The sequence below is a fragment of the Martes martes genome, assembly GCF_963455335.1.
Source record: "Martes martes genome assembly, chromosome: 11".
Taxonomy (NCBI): domain Eukaryota; kingdom Metazoa; phylum Chordata; class Mammalia; order Carnivora; family Mustelidae; genus Martes; species Martes martes.
In genome coordinates, this window is record NC_137899.1 from 24,819,315 (window position 1) to 24,834,657 (window position 15,343).

Here is a 15,343-nt window from a genome sequence, read left to right on the forward strand (position 1 = left end):
CAGTTGTCTTTTGGTTTTGTTGACTGTTTCCTTTGCTGTGCAAAAGCTTTTGGTCTTCATGAAGTGCCAGTAGCTCATTTTTGTCCTTGCATCCCTTACCTTTGGTGATGTTTCTAGGAGGAAGTTGCTGCGGCTAAGTTCGAAGAGGTTGCCACCTGTGTTCTCCTCAAGGAATTTGATGAATTCCTGTCTCACATTGAGGTCTTTCATACATTTTGAGTCTATTTTTGTGTGTGGTGTAGGGAAATGGTTCAGTTTCATTTTTCCGGATGTGGCTGTCCAACTTTCCCAATACCATTTGTTGAAGAGACTGTCTTTTATCCATTGGACATTCTTCCTGCTTTGTCAAAGATTAGTGGACCATGGAGTTGAGGGTCTATTTCTGGGCTCTCTATTCCGTTCCATTGATCTATGTGTCTGTTTTTGTGCCAGTACCATACTGTCTTGATGATTACAGCTTTGTAATAGAGCTTGAAGTCTGGAATTGTGATGCCACCAACTTTGGCTTTCTTTTTCAACATCCCTCTGGCTATTCGGGGTCTTTTCTTGTTCCATATAAATTTTAAGATTATTTGTTCCAGTTGTTTGAAAAAAATTGATGGGATTTTGGTAGGGATTGAGTTAAATGTGTAGATTGCTTTAGGTAGCATAGACATTTTCACAATATTTGTTCCTCCAATCCTTGAGCACGGAACGTTTTTCCATTTCATTGTGTCTTCCTCAGTTTCTCTCCTGAGTACTTTATAGTTTTCTGAGTACAAATTCTTTGCCTCTTTGGTTAGGTTTATTCCTAGGTATCTTATTGTTTTGGGTGCAATTGTAAATGGGATCAATTCCTTAATTTCTCTTTCTTCTGTGTTGTTGTTGGTGTATAGAAATGCAACTGATTTCTGTGCATTGATTTTATATCCTGACACTTTACTGAATTCCTGTACAAGTTCTAGCAGATTTGGAGTGGAATCTTTTGGGTTTTTCACATAAAGTATCATATCATCTGCAGAGAGTGAGAGTTTGACTTCTTCTTTGCCAATTCGGATATCTTTTATTTCTTTTTGTTGTCTGATTGGTGGGGCTAGGACTTCTAGTACTTTGTTGAATAGCAGTGGTGATAGCAGACATTCCTGCCATGTTCCTGACCTTAGGGGGAAAGCTCTCAGTTTGTCCCCATTGAGAATGATATTTGCTGTGGGTTTTTCATAGATGGCTTTGATGATATTGAGGTGTGTACCCTCTATCCCTACACTTTGAAGAGTTTTGATCAAGAAAGGATGCTGTACTTTGTCAAATGCTTTTTCAGCATCTATTGACAGTATCATATGGTTCTTGTTCTTTCTTTTATTAATGTATTGTATCACACTGATTGATCTGTGGATGTTGAACCAACCTTGCAGCCCAGGAATAAATCCCACTTGGTCGTGGTGAATAATCCTTTTCATGTACTGTTGGATCCTACTGGCTAGTATTTTGGTGAGAAATTTCTGTTATCATCAAGGATATTGGTTTGTAATTCTCTTTTTTGGTGGGGTCTTTCTCTGGTTTTGGGATCAAGGTAATGCTGGCCTCATAAAATGAGTTTGGAAGTTTTCCTTCCATTTCTATTTTTGGAGCAGTTTCAGGAGAATAGGTATTTATTCTTCTTTAAATGTTGGTAGAATTCCCCTGGGAAGCCGTCTGGTCCTGGGCTCTCGTTTCTTGGGAGATTTTTGATGACTGCTTCAATCTCCTTACTAGTTATGGGTCTGTTCAGGTTTTCTATTTCTTCCTGGTTCAGTTTTGGTAGTTTATCTATCTCTAGGAATGCATCCATTTCTTCCAGATTTTCAAATTTGCTGGCATATAGTTGCTCATAATATGTTCTTATAATTGTTTGTATTTCTTTGGTGTTAGTTGTGATCTCTCCTCTTTCATTCATGATTTTATTTATTTGGGTCCTTTCTCTTTTTTCTTTCTTTCTTTCTTTCTTTTTTTTAAAAGATTTATTTATTTATTTATTTGACACAGAGAGGCGGGGAGGGAGAGAGAGAGAGAGAGATCACAAGTAGACAGAAAGGCAGGCAGAGAGAGAGGGGGAAAGCAGGCTCCCTGCCGAGCAGAGAGCCCGATGTGGGGCTCGATCCCAGGACCCCGAGATCATGACCTGAGCCGAAGGCAGAGGCTTAACCCACTGAGCCACCCAGGCGCCCCTCTTTTTTCTTTTTGATAAGTTTATCCATCTTATTAATTCTTTCAAAGAACCAGTCCTAGTTTTGTTGGTTTGTTCTACTGTTCTTTTAGTTTCTATTTCATTGATTTCTGCTCTGCCCTTTTTCTTTTTTTTAAAGATTATTTATTTATTTATTTGAGAGAGAGAGTGAACATGAGAGAAGTCAGTGGGAGAAGCAGACTCCCTGCTGAGCAGGGAGCCCAATGTGGGACTCGATCCCAGGACTCCAGGATCATGACCTGAGCTGAAGGCAGTTGCTTAACCAACTGAGCCACCCAGGTGCCCCTGCTCTGCTGTTTATTATTTCTCTTCTCCTACTGGGTTTAGGCTTTCTTTGTTGTTCTTTCTCTAGCTCCTATAGGCATAGGGTTAGGTTGTATACTAGAGACCTTTCTTGTTTCTTGAGAAAGGCTTGTATTGCTATATACTTTCCTCTGAGGACTGCTTTTGCTGTGTCTCAAAGATTTTGAACAGTTGTGTTTTCATTTTCATTTGTTTCCATGAACTTTTAAAATTCTTCTTTAATTTCCTGGTTGACCCATTCTTTCTTTAGTAGGATGCTCTTTAGCATCCATGTATTAGAGTTCTCTCCAACTTTCATCTTGTGGTTGAGTTCTAGTTTCAAAGCATTGTGGTCTGAAAATATGCAGGGAATGATTCTAATCTTTTGGTACCGGTTTATACCTGATTTGTGACCCAGGATGTGATCTATTCTGGAGAATGTTTCATGTGCACTAGAGAAGAATGTGTATTCTTTTGCTCTGGGATGGAATGTTCTGAATATATCTGTGATGTCCATCTGGTCCAGTGTGTCATTTAAGGCCTTTATTTCCTTGTTGATCTTTTGCTTAGATGATCTGTCCATTTCAGTGAGGGGGGTGTTAAAGTCGCCTACTATTATTTTATTATTGTCGATGTATTTCTTTGATTTTGTTATTAATTGGTTTATATAGTTGGCTGCTCCCATGTTAGGGGCATAGATATTTAAAATGGTTAGATATTCTTGTTGGACAGACCCTTTGAGTATGATAGAGTGTCCTTCCTCATCTCTTATTATAGTCTTTGTCTTAAAATCTAATTTGTCTGACATAAAGATTGCACAGCAGCTTTCTTTTGATGTCCATTAGCATGGTAAATTGTTTTCCACCCTCTTGTTTTAAATCTGGAGGTGTCTTCAGGTCTAAAATGAGTTTCTTGCAGACAGTATATTGATTTTTTTTTTTTTTTAATCCATTCTGATACCCTATGTCTTTCGATTGGGGCATTTAGTCCATTTACATTCAGGGTAACTTGAAAGATATGAATTTAGTGCCATTGTATTGCCTGTAAGGTGACTGTTACTTTATATTGTCTCTGTTCTTTTCTGGTCTACTACTTTTAGGCTCTCTCTTTGCTTGGAAGACCCCTTTCAATATTTCCTGTAGGACTGGTTTGGTGTTTACAAATTCTTTTAGTTTTTGTTTCCCCTGGAAGCTTTTTATCTTTCCTTCTATTTTCGGTGATGGCCTAGCTGAATATAATATTCTTGGCTGCATGTTTTTCTCATTTAGTGCTCTGAATATATCATGCCAGTTCTTTCTGGCCTGCCACGTCTCTGTGGAATAGTCTGCTGCTAATATAATACTTCTACCATTGTATGCTATAGACTTCTTGTCCGGAGCTGCTTTCAGGTTTTTTTTCTTTGTCACTAAGACTAGTAAGTTTTACTTACTAGATGATGGTGTGTGGACCTATTTTTATTGATTTTGAGGGGAATTCTCTGTGCCTCCTGGGTTTTGTTGCTTGTTCCCTTTGCCATATTAGAGAAATTCTCTACTGTAATTCTTTCCAGTATACCTTCTGCTCCTCTCTCTCTTTCTTCTTCTTCTGGAATCCCAATTATTCTAATATTGTTTTGTCTTATGGTATCACTTATCTCTCACATTTTCCCCTCATGGTAGTTGTTTGTCTCTTTTGCTCAGGTTCTTTATTCCCCGTCATTTGATATTCTATATCATTAATTTTCTCTTCTGCCTCATTTATCCTAGCAGTAAGAGCCTCTATTCTTGATTGTACCTCATTAATTCCTTTTTTGATTTCAGCTTGGTTAGATTTTAGTCTTTTATTTCTCCAGAAAGGGATTTTATTTCTCCAGACAGAGTTTCTCTATTATCCTCCATGCCTTTTTTGAGCCCAGCTAGCACCTTGAGAATCATCATTCTGAACTCTAGGTCTCACATATTAATAATGTCTTTATTGATTAGGTCCCTAGCCGTCAGTACTGCCTCTTGTTCTTTTTTTTGTGGTGCATTTTTGGGGTGCGTTTTTCCGCCTTGTCATTTTATCCAGATAAGAATTTATGAATCAGAGAATAAAATATTAAAAGTGTGGCAAAGACCCTGGAAAAATGTATGCTAACCAAATCAGAGGAGACTCTAAACCAGGGGGAGAAAAAAGGGGGTAAAAAGAAATTTAAAAAAAAGTGTGTGTGTCTGTGTGTGTGTGTGTGTGTGTGTGTGTGTGTGTAATATATATATATGTATGTATTTACAATTTTATATATACATATATTTATATATATTTTTGACTGGTGAATAGAACGTAGCCACCCACTTGATTTTGGGTGTACTTTGTTCTCTTAGAAGAAACTACCTCCTAAAAATTTAAGGAGAGAAAAACTTATACATTCAAAAATAAGGGTAAACACGATGAAGGGATGGAATATGACTGTAAAGATGAAAATTTTTAAGAAATTCTAAAAGAAGAATTGATAAGATAAGTTGGTTGGGAAAAGAAAGAAAAAGTGGAAAGAATTTGCTCAGGCTGGAGACTAGAACAAAGCCCTGTGCTAGATTTAAGGTATATTTTGGTCTATTAGAAGAAATTGTTTCCCAGATTTTTTTAGAAAGAAGAAATCAGATATGTATGCAAAAAATAAGGTTAAATACAATGAAGGATAAAATACGATTATAATAATGAAGGTTTAAAAAGAGTTTTTTTAAAAGAAAGGTATTGTTAAGATACAGTAGTTAAAAGAACATTAAAAGAGGAAAGAGGAAAAGTTAAGAAAATTGGAATAAGAAAAAATAAGATTAAAAATTTAATTAACTTTGCAAGTCTAAAGGATCATGGGGAGAAAGCCATGAATTCCATGCATTGCTTTCCCTTATCTCTGTAGTTCCACTGTTCTCCTTGATCAGTGAGCCTTGTCTTAGTTGGATGTTCTTGCTGATCTTCTGGGGGGAGGGGCCTGTTGTAGTGATTCTCAAGTGTCTTTGCCTGAGGTGGAATTGTACTGACGTTGCCAAGGGCCAGGCTAAGAAATCTGCTTGAGTTCGCTTTCAGGAGTTCTTGTTCCTGAACGCTCTCTGTAGAGCTCTGGAGGCCAGAAATGACAATGGCAGCCTCCCAATCTCCAGCCCAGAGGAGCCGAGAGCTCGGGACCCCACTTCTCAGTGCGCCCTCAGAGAAAAAGGGTCAATCACTCCCATCTCCCTGGTCTCCGGCCGTGCTCTGTCTGGGCTCACCCAGCCAAGTGTTTCTGTCTCTGACGCACAGCTCTGTTTGGAATCGCCAAACCCACCAGATTCCTGCCTTCCAAGGAGGAAGGTATCTCTCTGGATTTTCCAGTTGTGGGGTCACTGCTCAAAGAGCAGTGGCCCGACTGTGCCATGGATCATAGTTTAAGGTAACCCCGAGCTGGTAGCTCACTCCTTGGCTCTGTCTGTGTAGTTGGCTTCCCTGCTCCAGTGCCTGGGAGCTCTGCTACACTCAGACACCCCTGGTCTTGCAGTGACCCCGCGGGTCCTGAGACCACACTGTCCCTGTGAGGGCTCCATCCCCGCCCAGCCTCTGGAGCAATATTCCTCAGTGAAGCAGACTTCTAAAAGTTCTGATTTTGTGCCTACTGCTCCACAGCTTGCCGGGAGCCGGCCCCTGCCCCGCAGTCTATCTTCCCATTGCCTGGGACTCACTTCTCTGCACGTCCTACCTTTCAGAAAGTGGTTGATTTTCTGTTCCTAGAATTGCTGCTCTTCTTCTGTTCGATCTCCTATTGAGTTTGTAGGTGTTCGGATTGGTTTGATAACTATCTAGCTGAACTCCTGCGACCTGATGTCATTTAGTCTGCTACACCTCCACCATCTTGCCTCTCTGTTTTTTTAATTTTTTAAGTCACTTCTGTACCCAGCGTGGGGCTTGAACTCACTACCTGAAGATCAAGAGTTGCAGGCTCTGCTCACTGAGGCAACCAGGTGCCCCAGGATGTTAAATATCTCCTATGGAGATGACGTGGTGAAGTTTGGCCAAGAGGTTGGGTTGAGATACTAGTTTGGACATTCATTTGCCTAATGGTTATAGTTTAAATCTTAGGAATTCATTTTTAGACAAGTATAGAGAACGAAGAAAGAAGTACACCTAAGATAAAATCCTAAGGAGAATGTGCAGGTTTTTATGATAGGATCCTGAGTTATGGCATCATCAGGATAGTGCAGTTCCAATGACCTTAGGAGAAGTTTTGAGTAAGACGCTAGTGATGTCTCTTGCAGTGAGGACTAATTAAAAAAAAAAAGGCTGTTAAGTGAAATATGTCAATCAGAGAAGACAATTATCATACGATGACACTCATATGTGGAATTTAAGAAACAAAACAAAGCATTATAGGGGAAGAGAGGAAAAAATAAAACAAGATGATGGGCACCTGGGTGGCTCAGTTGGTTAAGCCACTGCCTTCCACTCAGGTCATGATCCCGGAGTCCTGGGATCGAGGCCCGCATCTGGCTCCAGCTCCACGGGGAGTCTGCTTCTCCCTCTGACCTTCTCCTCTCTCATGCTCTCTCTCTCAAATAAATAAATAGAATCTTAAAAAAAAAAACAAAAAACAAAAAACCAAGATGAAACCAGAGATCAAAATAAACCATAAGAGACTCAGTCATAGGAAACTAACTGAGGGTAGCTGGAGGGGAGGTGAGTGTGAGAATGGGGTTACTGGGTGATGGACAGTAAGGAGGGCATATGATATAATAAGCACTGGTATTATAAGACTGATGAATCACTGAGCTCTACTTCTGAAACCAATAATTCATTATATGTTGGTTATTTGAATTAAATAAAAAGATGGAAAAAAATAAATGAGTGCTGACAACATAGCCTTAAAGCAAGTCTTTTTAAAAACAAGTGTTCCAAACACTGCTTCTATATCATACATAGAATGGCTCAATGATTTGGTCAGATAATTAAATATTTTCAGTAAATATTTGTATACCAGAAGAATAAATAAAATCTTGGGGTGCTAAATAAAATCTTGGGGTGCTAAATAAAATCTTCGGTCGCCTGAGTGGCTCAGTGGGTTAAAGCCTCTGCCTTCGGCTCAGGTCATGATCCCAAGGTCCTGGGATCGAGCCCCACATCGGGCTCTCTGCTCCGCAGGGAGCCTGCTTCTTCCTCTCTCTCTGCCATCCTCTCTGCCTACTTGTAATCTCTGTCTGTCGAATAAATAAATAAAATCTATTAAAAAAAAAGAATAAATAAAATCTTAAAAAAAACAAGGTTGAGAAGGCATTACTTCTCTTTTTACTATATCTTTAATCTTTTCCTTTCCATTTTTGTAATGTTACCTTCCTTTTACCTCCCCACTTCAGTTCTGTATTATTTCTCATCTTCTCCTCTTTCCTGCTTGTTTTCAGATCTGTTTGTAGCTATACCTACTCCTGCCGGGGGAGGGTGATCAGGAAGATCAGTGTTGTTTAAACTAACTGATTTCATAGACTGCATTATTACAGTGTGAATCATGGCACACACCCAAAGCAGGCAAAACTGTGATAGCATAAAGCCTGTTTGAGGTTTGTGCTGCAAGAATATATTGTGGCTGAAAGCTTTAGTAGGAAATTCTACCAATACTTCTTAAGAGGTAAATGTGGGGGGCACCTGGGTGGCTCAGTGGGTTAAGCCTCTGCCTTCGGCTCAGGTCGTGATCCCAGGGTCCTGGGATCGAGCCCCACATCGGGCTCTCTGCTCAGCAGGGAGCCTGCTTCTCACTTCCTATCTGCCTGCCTCTCTGCCTACTTGTGATTTCTCTCTCTGTCAAATAAAAAATTAAATAATTAAAAAAAAAAAAAGAGGTAAATGTGGATTTTTATACTTTTTTATTACTTTTTTTTGTGTAAGCTCTCTGCCCAATGTGGGGCTAGAACTCATGACCCTGAGATCAAGAGTTGCTTTACTGACTGAAACAGCCAGGCCCCCTGTGATACTTCTTTAAAAAAAAAAAAAATTCTAATGAACCTGTATAAAGATCCTTTTCTGTACAAAAATTTTTGGTTTAATGAGTCATGGCATAGTATGGGATTTCTGTCTTTTCTTAAAATCTATTAAGTCTAACAAACAGTGTATATATTATGTACATATTTAGAATACATATATAATTATATCATATTTTCTCCTTTCATTCTTCTTTTTGTTAACTATAGCATGCTCTTGAGATAATGTATATAAAGTGAGATAGAAATGCATTTAAACAATTGTAACAAAGGGAGGACTTTGTAAAAATGAAGAGTATTTTCTTGTATGTGTGCATATTAGGTTATATATTAATTCATTGTTATATTTTGAAGTGCTTTTTTCTTTTCTGATAGACATTAAGTGATTTATTTAAAGATAAATCTTTGAAAAAATACTTGTTTGAACATAATTATCCATTCTTTCAGGAAAGAGATGTAGGCTAACAATTACATAAGTAATAAATATGAATCCCTTCCTGTTGTAGAGATTATAATTAATAATAAATATAAGTAATTTGGAAGTAAAGGAAATAAAAATCAATACTTCCTTTTATTCCTTCTACAGGAGTAAACCGTGGTAGGTGTTTTGTATTCTCCCTTCCAGACTTTTTCCTGTGCATTTACATATATACATAAATATATGTACACAAAGAAAAGAATATGTAGCCTATTTTTAAAAACCTAAATATGCTATGTGCATTTTTTTAGAACTTGCTCATTTTACTTAACAGTGTGTCTTGGAGCTCTGTCCATTACATAAAGTGAAATTTAGACACATATGTACACAAACTGTGTATGTCTGTGTTACGTATGTATGTATGTATAGTTGACACACAGTGCCACATTAGCCTCATGCACACAAACTGTCTGTATGTATTTCTTATTTATTTATTTGACTGTGGTTGACACACAGTAGCACATTGGCCTCAGGTATACCAAATAGTGATTTGACAGTTTATACATATGCTATGCTCAGCACAAGTGCAGCCACCATCTGTTCCATAAATATGGAAGTCTTCATGAATTTGCATGTCTTTCTTGCTCAGGGGCCATGCTAATCTTCTCTGTATGGTTCCAATTCCAATTTTTGTGTATGTGCTGCTGAATTAAGCACTGTATTTCTTTCTTTCAAGTTTTGCCTTTATACATTTTTATAAATATAAATTTTAGTAATTCCTTAATTTTAGAATAGTTTTAAATTTAAAGAAAAATTACAGAGTGCCCGTGTATTGTGTACTTTCTTTTTTTTTTTTTGTATCTTGTACTTTCTCTTACTAAAATTTTACATTTGTAGTGTACATTTGTCACAGTTAATCAGTATTGATACAATATCATTAACTAAAGACCATACTTAATTCAGGTTTCCTTAGTTTTTACCCAGTGTCATTTTTCTGTTCAAGGAATCCCACCCAGGATACTATATTACATTTGGTCATCATGTCTACCTAGGCTTTTCTTGACTATGACAGTTTCCTCAAACTTTTCTTGCTTTTGATTACCTTGATGGTTTGAGGAGTACTGATCAGGCATTTTGTACAATGTTCCTCAACTGGGATTTGTTTTATGTTTTTCTCATGATTAGAATTGGGTTACCGGTTTTTGAGAGGAAGGCCATGCCTTTAAAAATAAAATTTAATTTAAAAAAATCAAGGGGTGCTTGGCTGGCTCAGGTAGTTAAGTGTCCAACTCTTCATTTTGGCTCAGGTCATGATCTCAAGGGTCTTGGGATTAAGGGCCCCTCCTTCCTTTTAACGGGGAGTCGGCTTGAAAAGTCTCTTCCTCTGCCCCTCCCCCCCCCAGTTGCACACACGTGCACACGCTCTTTCTCTCTCAAATAAATAAAATAAATCTTTTAAAAAAAAATCAAGTACTACTGAAAGGTTTATAATGAGAAATGGCCCTAACTGTTTCCATTCCCTGCCCTAGCCCCCAGCTGTTAACTCTTTTAGTTCTCATCTCTTAATTCCAAATTTCTGAATAAAGTGTTCATACAGCCTTTTGATTTTTGATTAAAAGTTTTAGGCATATATTAAAAGTTTTAGGCATATATCTTGTATATATAAGATATATAATCTTGTTAAGATTAAAAATAATTTAGCATTTTTATAACCTAGCTTCTTTCTTATCCAGTAATTTCATAAAACTTAGTTATAACATAATAATCAGTGTTAATTATGACTTGGCAAATACTGTTGAGTGCAGATCAGAGATCCTTTTCTGTACGGTCTTCTGGGTTTTCATAATACTTAAAAATTATCTCTCTCTACACACAGGTGGTCCCCACCTTACAATGACTTACAATTTTTTGACTTGAGTATAGTGAGAAAGTGATGCAATTCAGTTAGAAATCATACTTTTGAATTTTGAACTGTGCTTTTTGAATTAGCAATATGTTGTAAGATATTCTCTGGTGATGCTGGGTGGTGCAGTGAGCCATAATGCCAGTCAACCATGGGATCACAAGGGTCAACAACCCAAACATTTAAAACCATTCTATCCCCATAAAACTGTTTTGTTTTTCAGTTTTAGTAAAATATTCCAAAATTACTTGAGATATTCAACACTTTAATATAAAATAGTCTTTGTGTTGGATGATTTTGTCCAGCTGTAGGCTAATGTAAATGCTCTGAGCCCATTTGGTAAGTTAGGTGTATTAAATGCATTTTTGAGTTAATGTTACTTTGAATTTACAATGAATGGGTTTACTGAGATGAAATCCCCTTGTAAGTCAAGCAAGATCTATTTATATCTGTTGCATCTTCATTTTCTGTCCTGTTCTCTTTGTTGTGTGATAATTCCTCTTTATTCCTGGAGGTACTTTCTGCAGTGCTCTCTCGCTGTCCTTCAGTCTGAACTGGCTGCCCTTTAAGCCAGCTGCACAGCTTTCATACGGATAGTTCCTTGTGTGCTCACCTGTGCTCAGTCTCCTATTTCCTTGGTCTCATGCCTTCTTCCTCCTTTGTTTACTCCTTCATTTACTTGAGCATATCCTCAAAGGGGATGCATGTGTGGTAAAAATGTTTGAAATTTTGCTTGTCCGATCATGTCTTCCCTCATATTTGATTGATAATCTGGCAGATGAAAGAATGCTAAGTTGAAAATTCTAAGTTAAAGAGCATTCTGGAGGCACTTGCTTGTTGTATTGCTTTCTAGCATCTGCTGTCATGTTCAAGAGTTCCACACTGTTACCTGATCTTTTATATGTGATCTGGTTTTGTTTTGTTTTATTTTGTGTTGTTTTAATTCCCTAGGAGATTTTTAGGATCTTTTCTTTATCTCTGGTGTACCGAAATTTCATGATGGTGTGCCTGGTGTGTGTGTGGGAAGGGGGGCTACCACTGTGAATTCCATTCTTTGTGCTCATCCCTTAATGGAACCATCATTTTGGTGTCTGATCTTTTCTGGGAAAATTTCTTTTATTTATTTATTTTGGTATTTTTCTTCCCTATAAAATTCTGTTTTCCTTTTCTGAAATTTCAGTTAATTTGATATTGGATCTCCTGAATCTTTTGGGAATCTGGTCCTTGAGGTCGCCTTATTTTCTGCTGTTTTCCACTTCTTTGTCTTGTTGCTCTCCTTCTGGAAGATTATCTCAACTTTATCTTCCAACTTTTGAGCTTTTCAGTTTTGCTATTTTATTTTTAAATTCTAAAAGTTCTTTTTTCCTAATTCAATTCAGTTTAAGCACTTTCGAGAAGTGCAGTCAGCTTGTTTTTAGCTCCACCCTTTGCCTTACCTGGGGTACCTGAGTTTCAAGCCTGTTCCGTTTCTCCTGAAAAGGAAAAGTGGATATTTGCCTTAAGGAGTGAGATTGAGTGATTACTTGACTCTCTGTGACAAGGGTGGGAAGACTGGGAAGTCCAACTATTTTTTATATAAATTTTTAAATGATTTTGCTTGTTTTAAGACTCCTGTGTGTGGTGTGTATACAACAGATTTATATACCTAAATATATGTGTATATGTTTGCATGCACTTACACAGATCTGTGTACATGACAGATGTGAGATCATTTTATAGATTTACATTTATATATGTTAAATTGCCATTTTCTTCTAACATTTCATGAACATTATCCCCACTTCATGATATTAACTATTATTCAGTCATTTTTAATGGCTTTGTATTTTTCCATTAATGAATATACCCAAATTTATTTAATCAGTCTTCCTTTATTAAGCCTTTAAGTTATTTACAGTTTTTTGTAATTGTAAATAATATGAGATGAGGACTCCTGAACATGTATATTTGTGCTGGGTTGTTACTTCCTTTTTATTAAATACTAGCAGTGGAATTCTAGGATCATAAGAATGATCGGGCTTTTGTTTTGTTTTTGTTTTTTAGAGAGGGGGAAGAGGGAGAGGGAGAGACTCTCACGCAGGCTCCATGCCTAGAACTGAGCCTGTCACAGGGCTCCATCTGTTGACTCTGAGATCATAACCTGAGCCACCCAGGTGCAAGGTTGAACTTTTTTTTAAAGATTTTTTTTTTAAGATTTTATTTATTTATTTGACAGAGAGAAATCACAAGTAGGCAGAGAGGCAGGCAGAGAGAGAGAAGGAAGCAGGCTCCCCGCTGAGCAGAGAGCCCGATGTGGGGCTCAGATTCTAGGACCCTGGGACCATGACCTGAGCCAAAGGCAGAGGCTTTAACCCACTGAGCCACCCAGGTGCCCCAGGTTGAGCTTTAAAAAAAAAAAAAATTTATTTTTGAGAGAAAGAAAGAGAGAGCATGAGCAGGGGGGTGGGAGAGGGAGAAGCAGACTCCCCACTGAGCAGGAAGCCCGATGGGGGGTGAGGGGGCTTGATGCTGGGACTCTTGGGATAATGACCTGAGTTGAAGGCAGATGCTTAAGCAACTGAGCCAGCCAGGTGCTCCAGGTTGAGCTTTTTTCTTATGTTAATTTGACATTAACAGTTTTTGGAATTTGTTTTATGTCCTTTGCACCTTTTTCTATTTTTTTTTTTAAGTTTCATTTATTTATTAGAGAGAAAAAGAGCACGTGAATGCCCATGCTCCCAGGGGGTGGGGGAAGGGGCAGAGGGAGAGGAAGAGAAAAATCCCAAGCAGGCTTCCTGCTGGGCACGGAGCAGAAGGCAGGGCTCCCTCTCAAGATTCTGAGACTATGACCTGAGCCAAAATCTAGAGTCTGTTGCTGAACCAGCTGAGCCACTTAGGCACTCCTGCAGTGTTATTTTTTCTATTTTTTTCTTTTAAAAAAAAAATACTATGTTGTAAGAATTTTTCCTATAAAAAGAGATTTATATAAAAAAGAAATTACCCCATGGTCTTTTAAGGAAAATTATTTGTTTTTGTTTGTTTTAATTATTTGTTTTTATTATTGAGACTTTACACACAGAAAAATCGTGGATCCCTAATGTTTTTGGAGGAGTAGTTTCATTAAATCTTAGGATTTTTTGTTAAAAGCAACCAGGGCAGTTAGAAAAGGGAAATATAAATTTGAGGAACTGCTCCTGGAAGGCTGTAAGGACTAAGAATTTACTTCCTTGCTGTGGTATGACAAGGAAAGGAAGGAAGAATTAACAAAGATCAATGTAGAGCACGTGAAAGGAAAGAAAGTCATGATGTACTGTAGAAAATAACACAATAATTTCTTACTATGTCACAGGACCTGTTTCATGAATCAAACAAACATTTATTGAGTAGCGCCTTCTCTACTTAAAGAACATATATGATACAATGCTCATAAGGAGAAAGATACATTTATAGCAGAAAGAATACGGTGTGAAATTTGCTGTAATAAGGCAAGGTAGAACCTGCCTACTGTATTATACAGGATAGTATTAATGGGCCTGGTCTGATTTTGTAGCAAAGAGTGATGAGAATGAGCCTGTTTGTTGGTGACTGCCAGAAGTTAAAGCTGTCACCTCTCATACGTGGAATGATTAATGATAGCTGAGACAATAAAAATTAAATGATACTCAAATACTGTTTTTTAGTTTTAAACAGGTAAATTTTGTTTTTGTGTTCATCAATATGAGTATGATAATGAGTTTAAATATTTGTCACAATGAAAAGAATATATTTCTTAGATTTTTTAAATAGGGAAGTATATAATACATTTTTGAAAGTTATTAGAACGATTAAAAAATAGTGGCAGTCTTCTGTTATTTAAAACTATGAATTAATTCTTAAGATTCCAGATAAATGGATTTTTGTTGTATTATGAGTCTCTTAAGGGGTGCCTGGGTGGCTCAGTTGGTTCAGCAAGTCTGTTTCTTGATTTCATTTCAGGTCATCATCTCAGGGTTGTGAGATCTAGCCCCAGTCAGTCTCCATGCTGGGCGTGGAGCCTGCTTAAGAGTCTCATTCTTCTCTGTGTCCCTCTCTTTTTCTCCCCCTTACTCCCTCTCTAAAAAAATTTAAAAATTAAAAAAAATCTCTTAAAAGGATTCTCTAACGATGCTTTTTATAAGTTTGACTTTCTCCTTACTGAAGTGATTCATCTAATATTTGTGTGTGTGTGCTTTCATCTCTGTATTATTATAATGACTTTAATACAGGTGAAGACTAGTAAATTTTATTATAACCAAATAAAAACAATTATTTGTTATTTAAGAACCGATTTTGCATAGCTTTACCAACAATAGGAATCAAATGATATTGTTGATTGTAACACATGTAAGTGCTCAATAGAAATATATTGCTAAATAAATAGAATATGTTTGAAAATCCCTTTTATATCTTATTTGAAGTTATTTTAATCAGTTTTATTTTTTATATCTTAATACATACAGTGTATATCTTTAGCACATGTGTATTTTTCCACATGTGTAATTTATAGTTTGTTCTGGTTTCATAATGACTTAGTCATTTATTCCTTCTCCTTTCCTCCATTCTTATATTTCTTCTGCTTCTGTAGG

The 15,343-nt window shown here is 37.3% G+C and overlaps 1 protein-coding gene across 2 annotated transcripts in view; it reads left to right on the plus strand.

Annotated features, from left to right (window-relative positions):
- RSBN1L (round spermatid basic protein 1 like) overlaps positions 1–15,343 on the plus strand; it is a 68,522-nt gene that overhangs the window by 20,685 nt on the left and 32,494 nt on the right. The gene's annotated exons all lie outside the window — the stretch shown is intronic.